General features: G+C 45.5%; 2 protein-coding genes across 4 annotated transcripts in view; one reads left to right on the forward strand and one right to left on the reverse strand.

The window, feature by feature from the left end:
- The window catches only part of ACSM5 (acyl-CoA synthetase medium chain family member 5), a 106,530-nt gene that overhangs the window by 35,047 nt on the left and 62,088 nt on the right, over positions 1 to 9,395 (reverse strand). For all 3 annotated transcript variants that reach the window (XM_002929075.4, XM_034670302.1, XM_034670301.1), the window contains 2 exons: positions 7,544 to 7,632; positions 2,193 to 2,484 (listed from right to left, as the gene is read on the reverse strand). The gene's annotated coding sequence lies outside the window, so the exon portion shown is untranslated. The remainder of the gene's footprint in view (positions 1 to 2,192; positions 2,485 to 7,543; positions 7,633 to 9,395) is intronic.
- PDILT (protein disulfide isomerase like, testis expressed) overlaps positions 5,157 to 9,395 on the forward strand; it is a 41,584-nt gene continuing 37,345 nt past the window's right edge. Inside the window, exon 1 of the mRNA XM_002929072.4 lies at positions 5,157 to 5,369. The gene's annotated coding sequence lies outside the window, so the exon portion shown is untranslated. The remainder of the gene's footprint in view (positions 5,370 to 9,395) is intronic.

Raw genomic sequence — 9,395 nt, forward strand, 5'->3', positions numbered from 1 at the left:
TTCCACCTCTCACTGCCTATGGATCTCTGTGGGTCTGAGGTCAGTAACTCAGAGCCCACGTCTCAAGGCTTTCCAAGACCACTTTCCCAAGGTAAATCCTGAACTGGCCTGACCAAGCCAAAGAAAGCTCTAGGGCAACACTATCCAATCCAATGGAAATATAATGTGAGCCACACCTGTAATGTACAGTTTTCTAGTGGCTTCACTCAAAAAAAAAAAAAAAAGAAAGAAAGAAAAAGAAACAGGTGAAATGAATTAAAATAATATTTTATTTAGCCAGTATGAAAGACGAAATAAAATGGGGTCATATATGTTAAGGGGTTTTAAAATGAGTCTGGAGGCCATGAAGGACGTGGGCCTTATGCATGTCCTCACCGGTAGAACCATGAACTTTTGAACTGCGCCAAACCACAAATACTCCAAGGACTCAGCCTGAATACCTGCAACTCGCTACAGCAGAAGACTTTGTTAAGTGATAGCCTTAGCAATCAATTATATTCAGTCAAGATTAGTCTTCTGCCAGCAACAGCAATCAAAATTCTTTGTAAGCAACATACACAAACATTCCCTTTTGTCTTTAAAAACCCTTGCCTTTGGGGGCACCTGGGTGGCTCAATTGGTTAAGTGTCTGACTCTTGATTCCAGCTCAGGTCATGATCTCAGGGTCATAATCTCAGGGTCAGAAGATTAAGCCCTGCCTCAGCCCAGCAGGGGCTCTACGCTGTGTGTAAAGCCTCTTTAAGATTGTCTTAAAATCTCTTTCTCCTTCTCCTTCTGCCCACCTCCCCTCTCTCTTAAAAAACAAAACAAAACAAAAACACCTTGCCTTTTGTTCCCTGGAGTAGGGGGTGAGGGTGGGGGGTGGGGGGGTGGCACTATTTGGGCTGCTGACCAAATCTGTGTTCTCCGAATTGCAATTCTGAGACCCCAAATAAACGTTTTCTTTTTATTTTAGCTTTGCCTCTTTTCTTGGTCAGCATGTAATCAATGTAAAAAGAAATTACTAAAGAGGTATTTTATATTCTTTTTTTTTGTGCTAAATCCTCACAATCCAACATTTATTTTACACTTATGAGCACACCTCAGTTTGGACTAGCCACATTCCGAGGGCTCAACGGCCGCAGGTGGCTAGTGGCTGCCGTACTGGACAGGGCAATCTCAGTGTCCTGCTGTTCAAAGTCCGCTCTACAGAACAGCAGCATCGGCACCACCTGGGAGCCCGTGACAACTGCAGAACCGCAGACCCCACCCTAGACGTGTGGAATTAGACTCCGCACTTGAACATGAGCCCGAGAGAGTTGTGTGCACTTTGTTTAAAAAGCACTGAGAGGCAGAGGCAGGTTCTTTCCACCAAATTCCTCTTGGTCATGATAATAACAACAGAATATGGTACTGTAACTGCCAGAGATTAAGCTTCAGTTTCCCCCAGATTCTTTTATTAAATCCTAACCCTCAGTGTGATCGTAGCAGGAGGTGGGGGCCTTTGGGAGATGATAAGGTCCTGAGAAGACCTCAGAGAGCTCGCTTGCTCCTCTGCATGGGGAGGACAAAGCAAAAACCCGGGTGTCTATGAACCAGAACCGGGCTCTCAGCAGACACGAATCTGCCTGCTGCAATTTGATCTTGTACTTTCCGGTCCCTAGAACTGTGAGAAATAAATGTTGTTTAAACCACAGCGCCCAAACAGACTAAGACAGTAACCAATAATAATAATGTATCGCAATAACAAGAAAAACAATAATAATCACCATCTACAGAAGGCTTACTGTGTACCAAGCATTTGGAAGGTGCTTTTTAGGTGTTATTTCCTTAAATCCTTACAACAACTCTATGATATAAATGCTATTTTTCTCAGTTTTATAGACAAAGAAGGTCAGGTTTTAAGAGGACAATTGACTCACAGGTCTCACCTCCCAGAAAGGCCTAGGCCCCAGCCTCCACTGTGACTGTGAGCCCTGGGGCCTTAGATGTCCCTTCTCTGACTCTCCCCACTCCTCCTCTCCCCTCCACTCTCCCCCTAGCCTTTTCCTCTTCCTCTCTCCCCTGGATTCCTCCTCCCCTTCACAGCTGATAATTAGACTCTGCCCCCAGCTAACCCAATGCCATTTCCGGCATGCCCCTTCTTGGTTGCAACAGCAAAGGCCTCAGAGGCAGCTGACACCTGTCCTTGAAAAGACTTCTCTGTACATTACCTTGCTCTTGAATGCAAGAAATGCAAAAGTGCTTCGATGTTCTGTTTCAGCTGAATGCAGGCCTTAAACATTCAGTTTCCTCCAGGACACTGGAGAAGGCAATTTGCTGACTTGGCCTCCCAACGGGAACTTGGCCCCAAATGCAGCCAAGAGAGCAGAGCCTGAAGCCAGCACAGGACACAGCGGCTTCAACTGGCCAGCACGCTTGTAGCCAGTGAGAATGGCCCTGCCAAGCTATTCTCACAGCTCACAGTGGCTCTGGTCGATCTTCCCTGAAAATTCAGGTCACCACCTAGCAGAAAAAGAGAACAGGAACTTCCTTATGTTTTACCAGAAAGGATACAATAGTAACAATAATATAAGCTAACCATGTTCCTTTTCTCCTCCAAACCCTCCAATGCATAGAGACAGAAATTAGATTAGTAGTTGCCTGGGGCTGGGTATGTGAACAGGGAATGACTGCAAATGGACACAAGGGATCTCTTTGAGGTGATAGAAATGTTTTACATTTGGACTGTGGTCATGCCTGCACAAATCTGTAAATGGATTACTACTACTACTGATGATGATGATGATAATAATAATAATAATGGCATACTTGAATGAATTTATGATATGTAAAATTAAACCTAAATAAAGTGTTTTTTGTTTTTTGGATAAGCCTCCTATGGCTCCCTATCAGGCTCACAGTCTAAGCCAGTGTTCCAAGAGCAATCTGCAAGGCCCCACATGACTTCCTGGCTCTTCATTCCTACCCACTTGCTAGCTCTGCTCCATGCACACTGCACTGGTCTGCCTGCCCTTTGTGCTCCCTGTTGCTGGTAAACTGAATCTCTGAGAACAACAGCAAAAAAGATCCTATCTTGCAGTGTTTGCTGATATCTGCGGTTAAATTTTCCCATGGTGGCACGGCCAACTTCAAGCAAACAAAGTTTTAACAACTGGCTTGCAAAGTTCCTGATTATTAATGGTCCCTGGTACGCCCCTGCGAGCTGGCTCCAGCCAGTGCTGCTTCAAGCCTTTGTGCTCCTTGCCTTCTCTACATTCCACACAGTTCACTGCCTCACCACTCACACACAGGCCCTGCTCAGCGTGCCCTTGGCCACTGCCCCAATCCTGTCTGACACTTCCCACCCTCCCTTCTCTCCTTGATTCTCCTCCTTAGCATTTACCACTTTCTAACATTCAATGTATTTTATAAAAAATATTTTTTCAGTTTTATTGTGGTATGGTTGACAGACAAAATTTCATACATTTAAGGTACACGACATGCACATTACACAGTTAAGCTAATTAATACAATCATCACCTCTCATACTTGCTGTTCAATATTTTCTATTTATTCCCTGTGTCATCTGTCCCCTGCCACACACGTACACTAGAAATATGAACTCCACAAGACAGAGATTTTAGATTTTTGGTACAGCCGTATCGTCAGGACAGTGCCCCGCCACACAGTGAGAGTTTAGTAAATATTTTTGAGCCAGTGAAGAGTAAATGAGAACTAACAGTTAGTGAACATTTTTTATTTGCCAAACAGTTGCTATGTGTAGGGGGTAAAAACTGACCTCTGGCATTCTAGGTACAAAGTTTGTTTTTTTGTTTTTTCTCCAGAATCACATTGAAGCTGGTGTCAGCTCTCAGTCTCCAGGATCTGTGGGAACTCTAGGCTCTCCAGAGCACCTTCCTTACCTATCCCTATAAGTGGCTCAGAGTCCTTCCAATGGAAGAGAGGCTATGGGTGCCTCGCAGAGAGGATGCTTACGCATCAGCTCCCTTACTTTGCAGTAATTAGTGTCACACTGGGTGTTGGTCCTTCACTGTGTTTTGTTTCCCTGTCAGGGTGGCCCATTTCCATGGAGGCAGCTCTTCTCTCTCCCTACCAAGCGTGGCCACAGAGAATCATCTCTTCGGCCTTCAAATTCCATTTCCCCTCAGTGCCCAGACCCCTACTGGGTCCCAGGCAACCATTCTTATCTGCATATCTGCAGTCAGATCTAAAGATACAATCTCTGCCCTCAGGGAGACAGATGGACAGATGACCTGCTCTTCAGGCAGCCTGATCTCAACATCACTGCTCTCTATCAGTATTTAATAAGAATCAGGAAGCACAGAACTGGGGGGCTGCAAACTGACCAAAAATGATGATGATGCTAATAATAACAATAACTGCCTTTTGTTTAGTCATTCAACAAAGATGTTGGAGCACCTGTTAACCTGCTAGGCAAAGTAAATTATAAGGAATTTAGAAGGTGATTAGTCCTGTGAAGAAAAATAAAGCCTAGAGAGATAGAAAGTACCGGAGAGTGGGTTGGGGAAGTTACTGGTTTTAAACAAAGTGATCGGAAAAACCCTGGCTGAGAAAGTGATATTTGAGCAAAGACTTGCAGGAGATAAGAGAGCGAAGCTGAATGCACCCGAGGAAGAGATGTCAGCAGAGGAAACCACAAATGCCCCTGAGGTGGGAGTGTGACTGTCATACTGGAGGAACGACAAGAAGGCCAGTGTGTCTGAAGCAGGGAGTGGGACGGAGGCTAGGAGGTGGGACGAGAGCCAGCTTTCTGCGCCGCCCCCCCCCCCGCCCCCGGGTGCCCTGCGGCCCACTTGGCCCATGTCAGCTCAGCTAACTGTTCCAACAGCCCTGCGAGTTCTAACACTTAACACGTGAGAAAATGACTCAGAAAGGGTGAGTGACATGCCCAGGGCCACACAGCTGATTAGGAACAGAGCTGGGATTCAAATTCTAATATTCAGGCACTGAGTTCAGAGCTACCCTCTTGTACCACTCCCGGGACCCCAGGGTGTGTTTTGTTTCTGGCCTCCCTGTGACTTCCAGCCCCACCCCTGTCCTTGGGCTCCTCTAGGCAAAGGCAGGGCAGGGCCTTCTTACCCAACAATGGTCATTCTTCTCCAGGGCCACCCTGGTCCTCCAGAACCCCAGAACTTGGAACACTGCTACTCAGGCTGTTGCAGCCCCAGTGTGTCTAGGAAGGAGGGACTTCATTTCTGCCTCTGGATTTCTTTAGAAGACCCAGTGGCCTGCAAGTCCTTCTCTGTTGTAAGGGGAAGTCTGGAACCTGCTCTTCAGGCCACGACCTGACTTCCCTCCTCAAGCGCCCCGGAGTTTGCTGCCCAGCTGGGCCCCAGCAGGCCTGAGTGTAACCAGGCTTCCTACAGGTATGGGCTTGACTGAAAATGGCAGTTCTGACCGCCGGGCCCTGCCCTGGCCGCCTTCCTTCTGCCAAGGTGGTTACAAATTTAAGTGTGGTTTACTGCGTAGATGGCTACACATTAGTTTTACCTAAGGGGCTTTAAAAAAGAAAGATGCCCAGACTCACTCCATACACACCAATGAAATTAGAACCTAGTATGTTTGGGTTTGAGCAACAGTATTTTTTTAAGGTTCCCCAAGAGATCCTAATGTGCAGTCATGGTTGAGAATCACTGAAATGGACCATAGGGTTTGTGTGAGAATTAAATTAGGTCATTTTGTTCATTCGTTAATTCAAAAACATTCACTCAGCTCCAGATCCGGACCAGAGGTGCGGAAATAGCTGTGAACAAAAGCATTTACAGGAAGAAGTTTAAAAACATAAACAATGGCTACTCAGAAAGAATAATACAGGATTCGAAGCAAACAGAGGCAGAAAGCCCTGGAGGCAGAGGTGTTGGTGGGGAGACAGAGCGGCCTTGGAGACCCATCCTCGGGGGAGCTGGTGTGTGTGCTGGGATCTGAATGACCAAAAAAGCCTGCAGATCAGGGTCAGGGTGTTCCAGGCAGAAGCAAAGGTCCCAGGAAGGGTGTGCCTGAGGAAAGGGAAGGAACCACAGTGGCTGACACGCTGTGAATGGGAGGGAAAGCAGAGTGCTGAGGTCAGAGGGTGAGGATGATGGGGTGCAGAGCCGCCAGTGGACTGTATGTGATGGCAGACCCCTCGACTCTTCCATAAGAGAGTGATGTGATCTAAGCTATGCTTTAGAATGAAATCTCTAAATTCTGTGTGAGGAATGGACTGGGGGAAGGCAGAAAGAATAAGCAGAAAGGAGGCCACTGCTCTGACCAGACCGGCGACAATGGTGGCTGGGACAGGGGGCTCTCAGGGTGGAGACCAGGGACATTTAGTGCTCAGAGCAGTGGCGGCTGGTAGCAAATCCTTCTGCGTTAGCTACTCCTATTATTATTATTTATTCTTACTCATAAAAGTTTCCTATCATGGCACTCCTCCCTTTGTGGGGGTGGGGGGTAGAGATGCCAGAACTAGGCTTGGAATTTGTGTGGCTGGGGCTGAGGGTTCCTCAGAGGGACACAGTGGAGCCACAGGGTTGTCAGGCCAGAGGGGTGGATGCAGGGAGTGGCTGGGTTCCTGGGCAGGGGCAGGGGTCTGGGTAGGGCTGAGGGCACAGGGACAGGGTCTGGAATCAGAATGGGGTCCAGAGTTTGAAAGGGAACCCTGTGATGAGCTGAGCTGTTGCCAGAGAGGGTCTCAGGAGAGAGAGCAAAGGGTTATGTGTGGAAAGGGGGTGAGGGGAGAGAGACAACCTGCCCCCTCCTGCTCTTTTCCCAGAAATGCATATAGTTCACTTCTTTGCACCCTTCAGTCTGTTGAACAAAATAAATTTTAAAGATCTTATTGGCTTTGTTCAATGATTCATGAATCAGGCAGCATCCCATCTAGCAGACGGAAAGGAGCTCTGAGGAGCTGTACGAAACAAAAGACTTTTATAGGCTGAAGGGAGCAGGAACAAGGAAGTTACATTAGACAAAAAGTCTGGTTGGTAATTACAAGGTTGCTTTCCTTTAGGGGGTGGCAGATGATCTCACTAGTGCTGATCAGGTGATTCCTGACTGAGTGGTTTAATATTCCATCTCTGGGAGAGCCGAAGACTGTAATTAAGTTAAGTCTCAGTTTGGTGACATGGGACCCACCATACGCAATTCCATTTGGGGCCTGTCATCTTGCTTTTAACGAGTCAAACAGCAACTTCTGAGTGAAGTTCTCATGGTCACCCTATTTAAAGTGTCAGCGTGCTCCCTTTCACCTTCTCACTTTCAAATCTTCCCTGATGGGCTTTTTCTCCTTAGCACTCATCAGCATCTGCCAGATAGTAATATATTCTGTTCCTTTATCTCATTCTCTATGTTCCCCCTCTTGTAGAGTGTAAGCGCTGCGAACACAAGGGGTGTTGTCTATTTTATTCATTTCTCTATCCCCAGTACCTAGAATGGTACTTAGCATGTATTTATCAGACCGCAAGATATATTTGACTTGTTATATATATAAATGAATGAATTAGGAAATGAACAAGTGAATGAATAGGAGTTTTGTCACCAGGGTCCACAGAAGGCTTACCACGGAGGGATTTCCCCGCCAGTAGGGGGGCTTGGTCTCCATCCTGTGAGGCCTGAAGCACTGGAAGCCTTCTAGGCTTGTACTCAAACCTGCCCAGGTAAGCAGGAAACCTGTATTAGTTTCATACATTTCATACAGTATTAGTTTCATTAGTGTACAATATGATTCAACATTTCTATACATTACTCAGTGCCCATCATGATAAAGGTACTCTTAATCCCCGTCACCTGTTTCACCCATTCCCCAACCTCCCCTCTGGGAACCGTCTGTTTGTTCTCTGCATTTAAGAGTCTGGTTTTTTGTTTATCTTTTCTTTTTCTTTGTTTGTTTGTTTTGTCTCTTAATTGCACATATGAGTGAAATCCTATGGTATTTGTCTTTGTCTGACTTATTTCACTTGGCACGATACACTCTAGCTCCATCCATTTTGCCTCAAATGGCAGGATCTCATTCTTTTTAGTGGTTAATATTCCATTGTGTATATATACCACATCTTCTTTATCCATTCATCTATGGATGGACACTTGGGCTGCTTCCAGATCTTGGCTATTGTAAGTAATGCTGCAGTAAACATAGGGGTGCATTATCTTTTCAAACTAGTGTTTTCGTTTTCTTTGGGTAAACTGGATCATATGGTGATTCCAGTTTTAACTTCTCGAGGAAACTCCATACTGTTTTCCGCAGTGGCTGCACCACCAGTGCACATTCCCACCAACAGTGCACGAGGGTTCCTTTTGCTCCACATCCTCGCCAACACCTGTTGTTTCTTGTCTTTTTGATTCTAGCCATTCTGACAAGGGAGAGATGATAGCTCACTGTGGTTTTTATTTGTGTTTCCCTGATGATGAGTGATGTTGAGTATCTTTTCATGTGTCTGTTGGCCATTTGTATGTGGGAATATTCTTTTTTTTTTAATGATTTTTTAAATTATATTATGTTAATCACCACACAGTACATCCCTGGATTCCGATGTAAAGTTCGATGCTTCATTAGTTGTGTATAACACCCAGTGCACATGCAATACGTGCCCTCCTTACTACCCATCACCAGTCTATCCCATTCCCCCACCCCCTCCCCTCTGAAGTCTTCTTTGTTTCTCATAGTCCATAGTCTCTCATGTTTCATTCCCCCTTCTGATTACCCCCCTTTTCTTTATCCCTTTCTTCCCCTACCGATCATCCTAGTTCTTATGTTCCATAGATGAGAGAAATCATATGATAATTGTCTTTCTCTGCTTGACTTATTTCACTTAGCATTATCTCCTCCAGTGCCGTCCATGTTGCAGCAAATGTTGAGAATTCGTTCTTTCTGATAGCTGAGTAATATTCCATTGTATATATGGACCACAGCTTCTTAATCCAGTCATCTGTTGAAGGGCATCTCGGCTCCTTCCATGATTTGGCTATTGTGGACAATGCAGCTATGAACATTGGGGTGCATATGGCCCTTCTCTTTACTACGTCTGTATCTTTGGGGTAAACACCCAGTAGTGCAATGGCTGGGTCATAGGGTAGTTCAATTTTTAACTTTTTAAGGGACCTCCACACTGTTTTCCAGAGTGGCTGTACCAACTTGCATTCCCACCAACAATGTAGGAGGGATCCCCTTTCTCCACATCCTCTCCAACAATTGTTGTTTCTTGCCTTGTCTATCTTTGCCATTCTAACTGGCGTAAGGTGGTATCTCAGTGTGGTTTTGATTTGAATTTCCCTGATGGCTAATGATTTTGAACATTTTTTCATGTGTCTGTTAGCCATTTGTATGTCTTCATTGGAAAAGTGTCTGTTCATATCTTCTGCCCATTTTATGATTTGTTTATTTGTTTCTCGTGTATTGAGTTTGAGAAGTTCTT

The sequence above is a fragment of the Ailuropoda melanoleuca genome, chromosome 10, assembly GCF_002007445.2.
Source record: "Ailuropoda melanoleuca isolate Jingjing chromosome 10, ASM200744v2, whole genome shotgun sequence".
NCBI classification, from domain to species: Eukaryota; Metazoa; Chordata; class Mammalia; order Carnivora; family Ursidae; genus Ailuropoda; species Ailuropoda melanoleuca.